General features: G+C 30.4%; 1 long non-coding RNA gene across 1 annotated transcript; it reads left to right on the top strand.

Moving 5' to 3' along the window:
• Positions 1-11,653: 11,653 nt before the first annotated feature.
• Positions 11,654-12,496, top strand: LOC136091545 (uncharacterized). The gene is made up of 3 exons (XR_010644064.1): positions 11,654-11,847; positions 11,917-11,985; positions 12,314-12,496. It is a non-coding gene; the product is annotated as an uncharacterized LOC136091545 (long non-coding RNA).
• The last annotated feature ends 1,988 nt before the right edge of the window (positions 12,497-14,484 follow it).

Raw genomic sequence — 14,484 nt, 5'->3', positions numbered from 1 at the left:
ATTGTTTCACTTTTGTTTATAACTATTAATTATAAGTAAAAATGTCAAGTTTCTCGTACAATCGACGCTAAATTTAGTTTGAAACATTGTGCAAGTTTGGTAACATTTGGTCCATTTCAGCGTCTAATTATAATTAGTTCTATATAAATAAGGTCTATAGATCTTTAACAAAATACAACGTTAAGGTAATCACAATTAATCCTTTTTATTTAACTTTCAACCGTAGTTCCAGGTTGAAAATCAATAGTTTACTTCATTATATAGAACTTTAACTAGCAGCGTTCCAAATAGGTTCAAATGTCTAAGCTCTCAACGTTTGGTTTATTAATAACGCAAATAATCGTCTGAGGTACACCGTGAAGTTTTTAACCTTATATTAACGTAGAAAACAGGTAAAATATTGATTATAAAGTTAACAATAAAATTTGGTCATGAATCTGGTTCTGGTTCAAATTTTATCTATTGTGTAACGTTTTTGAATGTCATTAAATTTAAAATCGGCATCAAAATCAGGATACACGGTCTATAAATTTTAATACAGATGAGTTCGGATTTAGTTAACAACCTGATTTAATAAACATGTATCAATGCACGGTCAAATTAAGCTACCTAATGCATGTTAATGTGCCACTAAGGGGTTGACTTTTGGTATCTCCAGTTTTCAATATAAAAAACAGATGAACTTTGGTTTGAAAGTTACTGAAAAGTCACTTGTTTTATTTAACTTTTGAAAAAGGTTATCCACCATGACCCTTGATTACACACTGACTCCCATATATCAGTGAATTTTTTTTTCTTCAAAAGTATATTAACATCTCAAAAGAACCAGAACTTCATGGAGATTTCAGAAATAATATTGGTTTTAAATAAAAATGAGTTGCTTAAATTTTATATACAAAAAACACCAATTTTTAACTAAATATAGAAAAGGTTGTTTTTTATGACATTTTGTTTGCAACATTTTTTTTTAATGTTTTAGTAGAAAAGATAATGAAATTTGAAATCACTATAAAATTCTAGTTCTATTGAGAGGTTAATATAATTTTAAAGTAAAAAAATTCACTGATATATGGGAGTCAGTGTGTAATCAAAGGTCATGATGGGTGGCCTTTTTCAAAAATTAAATAAAACCAATGACTTTTCAGTAACTTTCAAACCAATGTTCATCTGTTTTTTATATTGGAAACTGGAGATACGAAAAATTTACCAAAATCTCAACACTCTAATGAGCCACCCTTTCCTCAAGCAATCAATATTTCCTTTATTTAATTCAATCAATACTAGCTAGTGCTGCACTCATTTTATGAGTTTTTCTAACTAAATTACAAAAATTAAATTAAAATTACATTATCATTAATAGGTTGATTTTCTATTGCCCATAAAATTTTTAGCAAGAAGTTTGTTAGTCTTTTTTTGTTCAACAAGAAGTTTCTTTTTTCAACCAAAATTGCTAATGTTAAAAACAATAAAATACTTCTGTATTCAAGTACAATAGGTAGAGCCTATGCAAGTACAGTATTTTATATAATCTTCTAAACAAGACAGTTTGCTCAACTTTGGTGTACCACAGTGTTTGGTTTTGGGAGCATCATTATCAAAGTTGTCATGAAACATGTCAAGCTTGCGCTTTTCCAAAGCCATAATATCTACTTCACTTTTTTTAGATGATCCTTTTTGACGCCTTGAAACTGATGCAAAGGAGTCTGATTTTATAAATGATACGGACATTAAAAATATATTTAAAACAGTATATCAACAAAATTGTAATAATATTAATAAAGCTACCCGAAGAATGGTCTTCATTAACGCGTTTTTTTTTCAGCACCTTTGATTTAGGAGTCGATTTATACTTTTTTTTTTTTTTTTAAGCATCTTTGCTTCCAACAAGGCAGGCAGCCACTAATTAAAGTTGGGAGTTACTGGAAGAGAAAAGACAAAGATTGTATAGCAAGATAACAATTGACAAACGACTTAAAGGATTGCAAATTATATGAATCAGGAAAGCAAGATAAAGGAATCGAATTCCAAAGAGCTGTTATTTGAGGAAAAAAACTAGATGAATAAGCATGTTTGGAGCACTTAGGAACAGTCACAGAAAAACAGTGAGACTTATATGAATGACGAGTAACAAGAGAATGAAGTTTAGTAGATGGCACAAGAGAAGTTAGCTCTTTAGAGCAGTACCCATTATAATATTTAAAGAAAAGAGAAAGAGAAGCAACATTACGACGACATGATAATGGTTGGAGGTAGGCTGCAAAAGGAGATCCAACTATGTTTACAATGCGTTTTTGCACCTTGTCTAAAAGAGAAAGAGCATTATTAGAAGAACCGCCCCAGATATGGAAACAGTATTCCATACAAGGTCGGATTTAGGATTTATAGAGACAGAGAACAGAATCCGAGGTAAAAAAGTGACGAGCTTGATAAAGAGATGCAACCTTAGCAGATGCTAATTTTGCAACTAATTTGATATATGGTTTCTAAGAAAGATTGGAAGTTACAGTTAATCCTAGAAGATGAAGGGTAGATGACTCATCGAGTACATCACTGTTCATAAATAAAGGAAGACCTAAATTATTGCGATAACAATTGGCTGAAAAAAATTGAGTTTTATCTGTACTGAAGTTCACCAGCCGCTGTTAGCCACATGCTGTAGCAGAAGTTAGATTCTTTTCAAGCTCAAACGCCCCCTCCAAGCAATCAGAGAATGTTGGTTTCTTATCACGACAAGAATAAATGGTAGTATCATCAGCAAACAATGCCACCTTAGATGTGAGAATATCTGCAAGATTGTTAATGTAAATTAAAAAAAATATAGGGCCAAGAATAGAGCCTTGAGGAACCCCTGAAGTTACAGAAGTAGAAGAGAAATGCTGTTTATTGAGGACAATTTTAATACTAAAATTGGAACAAAAGGATTCGATAATCTTAAAGATGTTGCCAGATATATCATATCAAGCTTATGAAGAAGACCAGCATGCTAAACTTTATCAAAAGCTTTTGAAATGTCAAGAACAATTGCCTTAACCTCTCCTCCTTTATCTAATACACAATAAGACCTATCAGTTATTACTATGCTTTCCAGAATTTTTGAAGATAGGGATAGCAGATGCCGCCTTCAAGCAGGCTGGAAAACAAGACTCTGATAAGCACTTGTTGCATAGTTTTGAGAGTATAGATGACAGCACCGGAGAACATTTCTGCAAGACAATAACAGGTATATTGTCCGGACCACAAGCTGTAGAAGAGTCTAGGTATGAAATCACTTTAGATACAGAAGCTGGAGTGATATAAATGTCAAGCAATGAATCAACCTGTTTGCTGGCATTATCAGGTAGAACGCAACTAGTGGAATCAAAAGAAAATATTGATGGAAAGTTTTTAGCAAACAATTCAGCTTTGTCTTTAGGTGAGGTGACAAAGTGTGAGCCACACAAGAGAGGTGGAAATAAAGATTTGCCCTTATTATTGATACTATTAAAGATTCTCCAGAAGTCAAAGAGCCTATTTTTTGAGATGAGACACAAGTTTTTATGACCTGAGAATGGCGGGTTTTGGCGTTAGACAAAACCTTTTTACAATGGTTTCTAGCAGTAATAAACAGACGTCTCTTTTCTGGAGAATTGTTTTGCTTATAAACATGGAAGTAACGGTTTCGATTGGCGATTGCAGCAGCACAGTGCGAGAAAAACCATGGAGGAGAGTAAAGCTTGACCTGGAATTGCCGAGAGGGAACAAAAGATTCAATGCCAGCCTGAATCCATGAAGTTATGTAAGAAGCACATTTGTCGACAGGAAGACAAAAGATTTCTACCCAAGTGCCATCACGAAGAAAGTCACAGAAAGAATTCCAGTCAACTTTACTGTATTTGTAAGAGGCTCGATAATAGGAGGATTCAGGTGATGAAGAAGAATGAGATATTAGTTTTAGAGAGATCAAGCTGTATTCAGAAGCACCGAAGGGTGAATATGGAGAAACTGAGCATTGACTATGATCAGAAACAAGACATTAGTCGAGTAGAGAAGATAAATGATTCGGGTTGTCAGGAAAGCGAGTCAAAACGTTGACTATTTCAGTTAGGGATTGAGACAGGCAAAAGTTGTGGGTTTTAATGCCTGCAGAATCACTGACACTAGAGCCAAGCCATTCAGAGTAGTGAGCATTAAAGTCATTGACAACAACTATATTAGCAGATGGATAAAGAAGAGGGCTTGGTCAATATGATCAGAAATAACATCAAAAAGAGTGCAGTCTTGAGATAAAGGAAAGTGATATAGAACAAATAGAAAGGCAATAGAGTGAAGAGGTGCTAAACAAAAGCACATGGAAGAATAGTCTTTGGATTCGAACCTAGTTTTACGACAAATGGGTGAATTCTTACATTGTAAATGCCCAACCCAAGCATGTGACTATTGGAGTCTTTACAAATTAAAGGAAGATAACCATCAACACTAAGACTGCAAGATGAGACAGCTGAACTCAAATTAGTCTCACAAAGAGCAAGTAGGTCTGGTCAACTTTGCAAGAGATAAGACTCAACAGAAGAAAAGTTACTTTGAAGACCACGAATATTAGTGAATGATGGGTTTAGAGAACTTGGTGATGATGATTTTTTTGTGTTTTAAAGTTTTTGGTACTTTATTCATTTTTAAATTAGATTGAAGAACTTGACTCAAGGCATTGATAGTACTCAGAACACTGCTTAATAGCCCAAGCAATTGCCTCCTTACTACTAATAAACCCTAAGCCGTAACAAAGGGCTCCAAATGTGGCTTCTGCAATGCACACCAAAAGTACAAACAGGAACACCATCCATGCGCAACACGGCACTGTAAATAATTTGATATTTTCCAGCTGTTGATGGAATCAGCCTCTCTGAGAGCTACCACAGAGTTTAGGAAACCTGACTACCAGCCGGCCTCAGAACCATGAAACTTAGTTTTAGAGCTGTACCCTCATTAGGAGATAATAGAATGAGTTGCCTAGTCACAAAAACAGAGACACGAGCAATACCCATGCATTGAGTCAATAAGATTTAGCATTTAACATCCTAAACTGGAAACAATATATTAAAAATACATCTGCACCAACCTAATAGATGAAGAAGGAGTGAGAGGCTCGTCAACATATAGAATCTGTTTACCCCTTATGTCTTTGCCTAGGAGACCTTCTACATGACAGTATGCAAGTGCATTTAACATCTGCCCAAGATGAGTATTTTTATCGAGACACCATCTCTAGCCTTTAACCAAGAGTCCCAAGGCAGGGGGTGTTTTAAGTCGGAGTTGGCATCTCCTAGCCTTTGCCTAAAAAGGCGTATCATAAAAGGCAGCAGGACATGCAGCAGATTGTACTGGGTTACATGTTACCAGTAGCAGGATAACCTGACCTAACTATCAATTTATGTTCATTTAGGCCTATACGTTCTGAGACAGGTGTCTTATTGTCTAAATCTATAAAAAAAATAAAAGGAAAATTCAAAATTGTAGTTTCATACACAAAATAGAAAGTTTTTAATAAAATTAATATAATATCATACTTGTCATTGTCACATATTTATATTACAAAAGTTACCTGAAGATAGATCTTCAATAGAATGTTTTCTTTTTCCCACAAAACTTACTCACTTCATCAGTGGTAGGATTTTCATCACCAAATTCGTCCATAAAGTTATCCAATAACGTTTCAAATATACATTACCCAGTGAAAAATAAAACCGCGTCCCACATGGGTTACGCGTGGGTTCCGTGTGGGATTGATGGGATTTACGTGGGACGGTTTTTCCCATGTGGTATCCGTATGAAAATTTGTCACCTTAAACCCATGTGGGTAATCCCACATGGGTTACATGTGGGAACCATATGGTATTTACACACATGGGAAATCCCACGTGGGTTTCATGTGGGATTTGCATGGGAATTAATTTGAAAGCTGGAAACTAAAAAAAAATTTTTTTTTTAAAAACTAAAAAAAAAATTTTTAAATCGACATTGCATTGCGTTACGTTTATATTGTGTGAAAATATTTTATATTAATATAGAGAATGGCAAGCGAGTATGTAAGTACCACGAATAATGTTTATCTTTCTTTATAGAAATAAGATTAAAATTTGTGCAAATAGACTTATTATTAGGATAATATAATAGTTATTTGAATATAGATCTTGAGTAAATTATTTGCAAACAACTGATGCAAGTTGAAATGTTGTCAAAAACCAATCTTGCATGCATGGGACACTGCAGTGTCCCACAAAGTAATGCAGGTTTGAAAGTCGAAGAATTTCCAATTTTCTTTATTAAAAAAAGAAAAAAATAGGTTGGAGATGGGTTTCTGTAACTTTTTTTATGCTCCAAAACTTTTAACTTTAGATATAATAAGGTCCTTAAGACTTAAGGGACTTACGAACTATATTTAGGAACAAAAACAGGATATTTACAGAAACTTTTCAATTTTTAATCTGGAGTACCACAGTGTTATTGAGAATAAAGCCTCAGGGTCCAGTTTTCAAAGTAATATGATCTAAAGTAATGTTTGAATAAAATAATATGCTTTAAAATGCATATAGTTATACATATAACTCCTGATAGTTAATTATATGTATAACTAGTTATACATATAATTTGTTATAAAAACTTATTTTTTAAGGTTATGCTTGAACAAATTAGTACCAATTAATTCAAATTCAAGATTTAGGTTAAGTTCAAGTTAAAGTTCTTATTTATTCATTGTTTTTGTTAAAATTATATTTATTTGTTCAAATTTATCAGTTAGTACTATTTTTTACTACAGTAAGAATGTTTATCATTGTTGAACGTGATTTTATTAGTAACTTAATTTTATTTTCAACATATTTTGACAACACCCTTTATATTTTAAATGATGACAGCTTTACTTTTCTATTGATGTTAAGTTTATTACGTTTCAATAACTCAGATTGAATTTTAACTGAATTATTGTAAGCTTTGTAGGGTTTGTTGTATATCAAATGGTGTTGTAAATAAAGTAAAAATTATATATATATATATATATATATATATATATATATATATATATATATATATATTATTTTTACTTTATTTACAACACCATTTGATATACAATAAACCCTTACAAAACTTACAAAAATTCAGTTAAAATTCAATCTCAGTTATTGAAACGTAGTAAATTTAACATCAATAGAAATGTAAAGCTGTCATCATTTAAAATGTAAAGGGTGTTGTCAAAATATGTTGAAAGTAAAATTAAGTTACTTATAAAATCACATTCAACAATGATAAATATTCTTACTGTAGCAAGAATTAGTACTAGTTAACAAATTTGAACAAATAAATATAAAATAGTGAAAAAACAATGAAAAAATAAGAACTTTAACTTGAACTAAATCTTGAATTTGAATTAATTGGTACTAATTTGTTCAAGCATAACCTTAAAAAATAAGTTTATATAATAAATTTTATGTATAACTAGTTATACTTATAGTTAACTATCAGGAGTTATATGTATAACTGCATGCATTTTAAAGCATTTTTTTCAATTTATATATTACTTTAGATCGTATTACTTTGAATATTGGACCCAGAGACTTTTTTCCAGGGATGCGGAGTCCCAAAAAAGACTCCGGATTTGAAAGTCACAAAAAGATTACTTTATCCTAGTTTTTGGGATCCAGGAGCTCTAAAAATATAAATAAGTCTATGGACTACTATTAGGAAAAAAAATTAAGACTTTTAGGTTAGAGGAACAATTTTTTTTTGAGCCCGGAGTCCTTAGGCATAATGGCGGCAAGGACTCCGGGACTCCAGGACTCCGGGCTTAAAAACAATAAGTTTCAAGTCATTAAATCTCATGATTTTTTTTATAATAGTAGATAATAAGTCAACAAACATGTTTAGAGCTTCTGGACACTACAGACTTGGAAAATGTAAAGATATAAAGCCGAAGTCCTTTTGGGACTCCGCATCCCTGCTTTTTTCCCAATTACACTGTGGTACTCCAGATTAAAAATTGAAAAGTTTATGTAAATATCCTGTTTTTGTTTCTCAATGTACTTCGAAAGTCCAGTAAGTTTTACGAACCTTATTATATATAAAGTTAAAAGTTTTGGAGCCTAAAAAAAGTTACAGAAACCTCCCTATCTCCCCCCTATTTTAATATTTTTTTTTAATAAAGAAAATTTGACTTTCAAACCAGCATTTCTTTGTGGGACACTGCAGTGTCCCATGCATGCATGCTTGGTTTTTGACAACATTTGAACTTGCATCAGTCAATTGTTTGCAGATAATATACTCAAGAACTATATTCAAATATCATATGAACATGTTAGAGAATGTTCATATGATATTTGAACATCACAAATTTAATAATATTGTTGTGATATGTTATATAAATAATACCATAATAGATTATGATATGAAAATAAGATAGGATATGAAGGTAATGATCAAAGAATAAATTTACTTATAGAAATTTAGATGTTTGTTTATTAGTTTCAGAATATTATATTATGTGTGACCGCGACCTTCTATAATAACAGACCTTGACATCGCGCAACAAAGTTGTTAAACTGAAGGCCAATTCCTAGTACTGTGTTTACATTTTCATCTTTTAACATTAGACGAAAGTTTGTGTTCACGCTTTTTTAATAAATCTTTAAAATTTGATTGGTTTATAAATTAGATAGCGCAACTTCAAGACGATAACGTTGTAAGGTTCAAGGGGTTAACATTGTAAGGTAATAATATTGTCAAGCTAACAATAAGTTTTTTTAATAATTAAAATGCCTTTAAAATGCTGTGTAACTCTTTGCAAGTCGAACTATTTCAACTACAACAAAAATATCAATTTATACAACTACAACTACAATATCAATTGCAACTACAACAAAAATATCAATACTCAGCTACAACAAAAATATCAATTTATAAATTCCCGAAGAATCTAGAGGAGAGAAAAAGATGTAGTGAAGCTATCCCAAGAACTAGTTTTATTGTTACAGACTATACAGCAGTATGTCAACTGCATTGGCCAAATGAAGCACCTTTTGAAAGCAAATATGGGAAGCAACGACCTTTAAACCCACCATCTGTTTTTAAAAAAATATTCCGCCTAGTTGTTTAGCCACACGAGCAAGTAAAGTTAGAAAAACTGTAACTTCAAGCGGTTTTCAAAGCATTTTACCAGATGAGTTAAATGATTTTCTAAAAGAGGATGAACTTATATTTGACGATATTCAATCTTTGTTAAGTGATAATAATGATGTTATTGTTTTCCAGCTTAATAAAAAAAGTTTACACATACAATCAAAAATGTACAAACTTGGTGTTCCATTATTTATTTTAGTAATTTTCAATGATTATTTATTTGTAGCTAACCATAATCGCACAACTTGTAATATTTCATCTTTAGCTATAAACAAATTAAAGTTAATAAAAACAAAATCAGCTTTATTTGAAGCAGTTAGATTTTTAAAAAATAAAGAAAGTTCACTTCAGTCAAATATTCTATTCGAACACCTTAATGCTATGAGAAAAGTTAATGTTGGTGAAGTTTTATATACTTCAGATATTATATGTAGAGCATATGAGTATTTTGCTATGCAACGAAGTTTATATGATTGTTTGTGTATTGACTACAAGTTACCAAGTATAAGGATTTTAACACGATTGAGTTCAAAAATAAGCTCAATGGAGGACCTAAGTTTCATAAATAGTATTTTTATGAATTTAAATCCATTGAAAAGAACTTTCATACTAATGATTGATTAGGTCTATGTCAAAGCTTCATTACTTTACCAAAGAGGTGCTTTGTTTGGTCAAGTAGTAAACTACCCTGAAAAGTTAGCTAAAACAATTTTATCATTTATGATTAAATGTCTTTTTGGAGGTCCAGAATTTATATGTAGAGCTCAACCTGTTTCAAGTCTTTCCTCTGAATTTCAGTTTGCTCAATGTCAACAAATTGTTGATACGATAAATAATATTGAAAGTAGTAAGACACTGGTAATAATTACTGATGGTAACCGTGTAAATCAAAGATTTTTTGGAACTTTTAAAACAGTTGATAGTAAACCATGGTTATCAACATCAGGTATATATTTATTGTATGATTATGTGCATCTCTTAAAATCTATACGAAACAATTGGTTGACAAAAAAGACTGGGGAACTTCAATTTTTGAACAATAAAGAACTGGCTTTGGCTAAGTGGAGTGATTTAGAAACTTTATATAAAACTGAGTGCAATAGTCTTTTTAAACTCTCTAAATTTACAGCTAAATCGGTTTATCCAAAACCAATAGAGAGACAATCTGTAAAGTTTTGTTTGTCTGTTTTTTGCAAAGAAACAGTAGCTGCATTAAGAACGCATCCAGAGATTGAAAATAAAGCATTTGAAGGTACTGCTGTATTTATTGAAAAAATAATTTTTTTTCGAATGTTGTTAATGTCAAAGCACCTGGTGCTGGCATTCGGTTTAGAAATGAATTATGCGGAGAAATCGACTCAGTTGGTGATCAACGGTTACAACTGCTACGAGATATTGCTGAACTGTCAAGTTTTATAAAACCTACAGGCAATAGCGCATTCATGTTATGGCTTTATTGATCTCGTAGAAACTTTGTTGAGAAAAGGAGCAAAGTATGTCTTATTAGGTTGGTTTTCAACAGATCCACTTGAAAAAAGGTTTTTCTAAGCTTCAGCAGGGATCTGGAGGTACTTACTTTATAAACGCTAAATCTGTAATTGAAAAAATTAATATTCAACATACTAAATTGATATTACAACTTGACATTCCTGTTGATGGTATCGATGGTCATACTTGTGACATATGTTTTAGAGATATTTCTACTGATGAAAAAGAACTTCTGGATAATATACATGATCTTGAAAGCTCAGTTAATAAATCTACATTAGTGGCTATAGTTTACATAGCTGGCTATGTGCAAAAAAGCGAAATAAAAATTTATGATAATTCTACCAATTATTATTATAAATATGGAAGTTATCTGTATAGCCTAAACAGAGGCGGACTTGAAATTCCTTCTGATACTCTTTTCTAATGGTCAATATTTTGCTTTTTTTCAAGGTGCTACTGACCCTTTATGCAGAACATTTTGTGTTACTCAGTTTCAGTTCATTGCTGCTAAATAAATTTAAAATCACAAAAAAACAATGCAGAGTATATTCTAATATCTGCTAAAGATTTACTCACTAATTACCACTCCCAAAATACTAAAGCTATCATAATTTATGTGAAAATTAGTTTTGTAATTTATTATGCTATTTACTTGTAATGTTTTTTATTTTCTCATTAGCCTATATGTCTCTCAATATGTTTGGATTTGTAAATATTTACCCTGTTGAGATATATTGATAAAACTTTTTTTTCGCTTGAATCAACTTTTGTTGGTGTTTTTTATTGTTGGTGATTTTTATTGTTACCATTTTTAGAAAAAAAAATTAAAAATACAGTTATCTTTCTAATATATAGATATATACTTTGATATGGTTCTGCTTGTTATTGATACTATTTAATATTACATAAATATTCTTAATGAAATTTGAAATACGAAAAATATGATTATCTTTTAACAATTTTTTGGTTTTCTTTTTATATTTCCGCCTTTACTAGAGATTATTATTAGAAAACATAGACTGCCATTACACCCTACCTAATATAAAAATATATCAATATAAGTAAAAGTGAAAGTTTAATCGGCCTTTAGTTTTTACGGCATTATGCGCGATGTCAAGGCCTGTTATTATAGAAGGCCGTGTGTGTGACGAAAAAGTAAAGATACTTTTGCATCCAGTGGCTATTGCACCCAACGTCTACATCATTGAAAAAGTAGGTTTTTACATTTTTGTTTTTGTTTTTTTGTTTAACTACTTATCCTAATTGATCACTTTTTTTCAGGATTCTCCTCATGGGTTCAAGGTCATTACGCATAATATGTATTCAATTACCCATAATACGTTAGTCATTGTAAGTAATAAATTAGGAAATAATTATTTGTGAAATATTGTAGTCATTAATGACTTCAACCTGGCTAATAATTAAAATTGCTCGACTAATAAGGTTTCTTATTAAAATTGCTCTCTCTCTCTCTCTCTCTCTCTCTCTCTCTCTCTCTCTCTCTCTCTCTCTCTCTCTCTCTCTCTCTCTCTCTCTATTTATATATATATATATATATATATATATATATATATATATATATATATATATATATATATATATATATATATATTTACATAAAAATGTATATATATATATTTATATTTATATATATTTGTATTTATATTTTTTTTTTTAGAAAATGTTTGAAGAAAGTTAGAAGATACTAAAAACCTTGGTATTATGCAAGCCGAAGTGATTTAATTAATTCAATCGACAAAAAACGGCGTGTAAATCGCAAAAGAAAAAATAATATTTTTAATATTCATTTTGGATGTATTGATTAATAGCATTTATTTTAAAATAAATTCATTTTGCAACACGTTTTTAATTTTATAAAATTTCGTCATAATAGTTTAAGGTAAATCCCACATGGGTTATAGGTGGAAAACATCACATGTAAAAGATCAAAAATGCTACACATTTTGAATACCAAATGGGATAAAGTACCAAATACCAGATTAAGTTAAGCCTCTCTGAAAGCTTCGATGATTAATTTTAAATTACTATTTAAGTAATTTTTAAATTAAAAGAATTTTAAAAATTATCATTGAAGCATTCGGACTTTCATTTGTCTAGTATTGACTACTTTTATACCATTTGGATTAAAATATGTGGCATTTAAGATCTATAACATGTAGTATTTTCCACCTATATCCCATGTAGGATTTACCACATAAAACCCATGTGGGATTTACCATATGAAACCCACATGGGACAAAATAATAATCCCCATATGGGTTACATATGGTAAAAACCCACGCGTATCCCATATGGGATTTACCATATGGAATCCATGTGGGATTTACCATATGAAACCCACATGGGACAAAATAATAATCCCCACATGGGTTACATATGGAAAAAATCCACGCGTATCCCATGTGCGCTTTTTCACTGGGTATTGGGTAATAGACCCTTTATATATTACGACAGCTGAATGTTATTTGTTTGCAAATAATACATTCACCACATCTTTTTATTAAGTAAAAAAACATTAAATTTATTTACAAAAAGTAAATATTACAATTGAAGCCCAGGCTTCAATTTTTTTAGATCCTTAAAAAGTGAGCTTATCTAAAACAAGGGGCTTATATTTTAGACTTAAATTTTAGTATTAACGGTAATTGTCATCTGTCGTTGTGTTTTAATGCACTTACCACTTGAAACTCAAGGCATTCAATGGATGAATAATGCGTAAAAAGTGTATTTGAAAGTGATATAGGAGACGTATGACGCTCATGTTTTTCACAGTCCTTGTACCATAAAAGAACAAATGTTGACGAAAGCTTTTGAGTATCTACAAAATCCAATTTTTTGGTTCTATTTCTACCAGGATAAACCATTATTTAATAACATAAACCTTTAAAAAATTAAAAACAACACAATCACAATAGTTTTACAAAAGTAATCAAAATATAAAATTTATAAAAAAAAAATTCCTTGAATAAAATTTATAAAAATGTATTTGTATAAAATGCTTGTATAATTTTTATAAAATTAATTTGTAAATAATGTAAATTATTATTAAAATATTATGTAAATTTTTATGTAAAATGTTATGTAAAATTTTTATGCAAAATATTATGTAAATTTTTATAAAATTAATTTGTAAATTTGTATAAAATGCTTGTATAAAAAAACACACATGCATGGTTTATTTATATGTTCATTTATAACAAAATTTAGATTTAGCCATCCTAAGCAAATTTAAAAAGTTCTTTTAATGGTGTTAAAATTATTATTTCTTTTAAGAGTAGTTTACTTTTAATTAATATGCATTTGCAAACTAGATTGTCGGCTGGAATAACAACAATATTTTGTGTTTGTTCAACAATAAAAAATAAGTTATCATAAATGTTAATTTTCACATTTCCAATTATATCACCAAATACAGATGCTAACTTGTATTCCACATTTAATAGTTGTAACTGAACATGTATAACATTGTCAACTAAAGGAAAGTCCAATATGATACCAAACTTATTATGTGCAAATTGACAAGTGTAGCTGTTATGTTTGCCATAATTTTTTGAATGATTAACAATACCATGCCTTTACAAATTGCAAGGATTTAGCAATTGCAATTCTTCCTGTTGACTAAAGCCAATATTTAATGCTTGACAAATTTCAGATTTTTTAGGATATCTGTTGTTTGCAAAAAACAAGAAGCTGTTTTGAAATCAAAGAATTTTTGCACAATCTGCTGTGGGTGACCATGTGTTCCTTTCATCATTTTTTTATAATTACCAAGTCGAGCTTCAAAACAAAACATTGAGTAATTTTTCACACCTCCATGCATTTTAACAA

The sequence above is a fragment of the Hydra vulgaris genome, chromosome 15 (assembly GCF_038396675.1).
Source record: "Hydra vulgaris chromosome 15, alternate assembly HydraT2T_AEP".
NCBI classification, from domain to species: domain Eukaryota; kingdom Metazoa; phylum Cnidaria; class Hydrozoa; order Anthoathecata; family Hydridae; genus Hydra; species Hydra vulgaris.
Note: the sequence above shows the minus strand (reverse complement) of the source record. Positions and strands in the feature narration are given on the sequence as shown.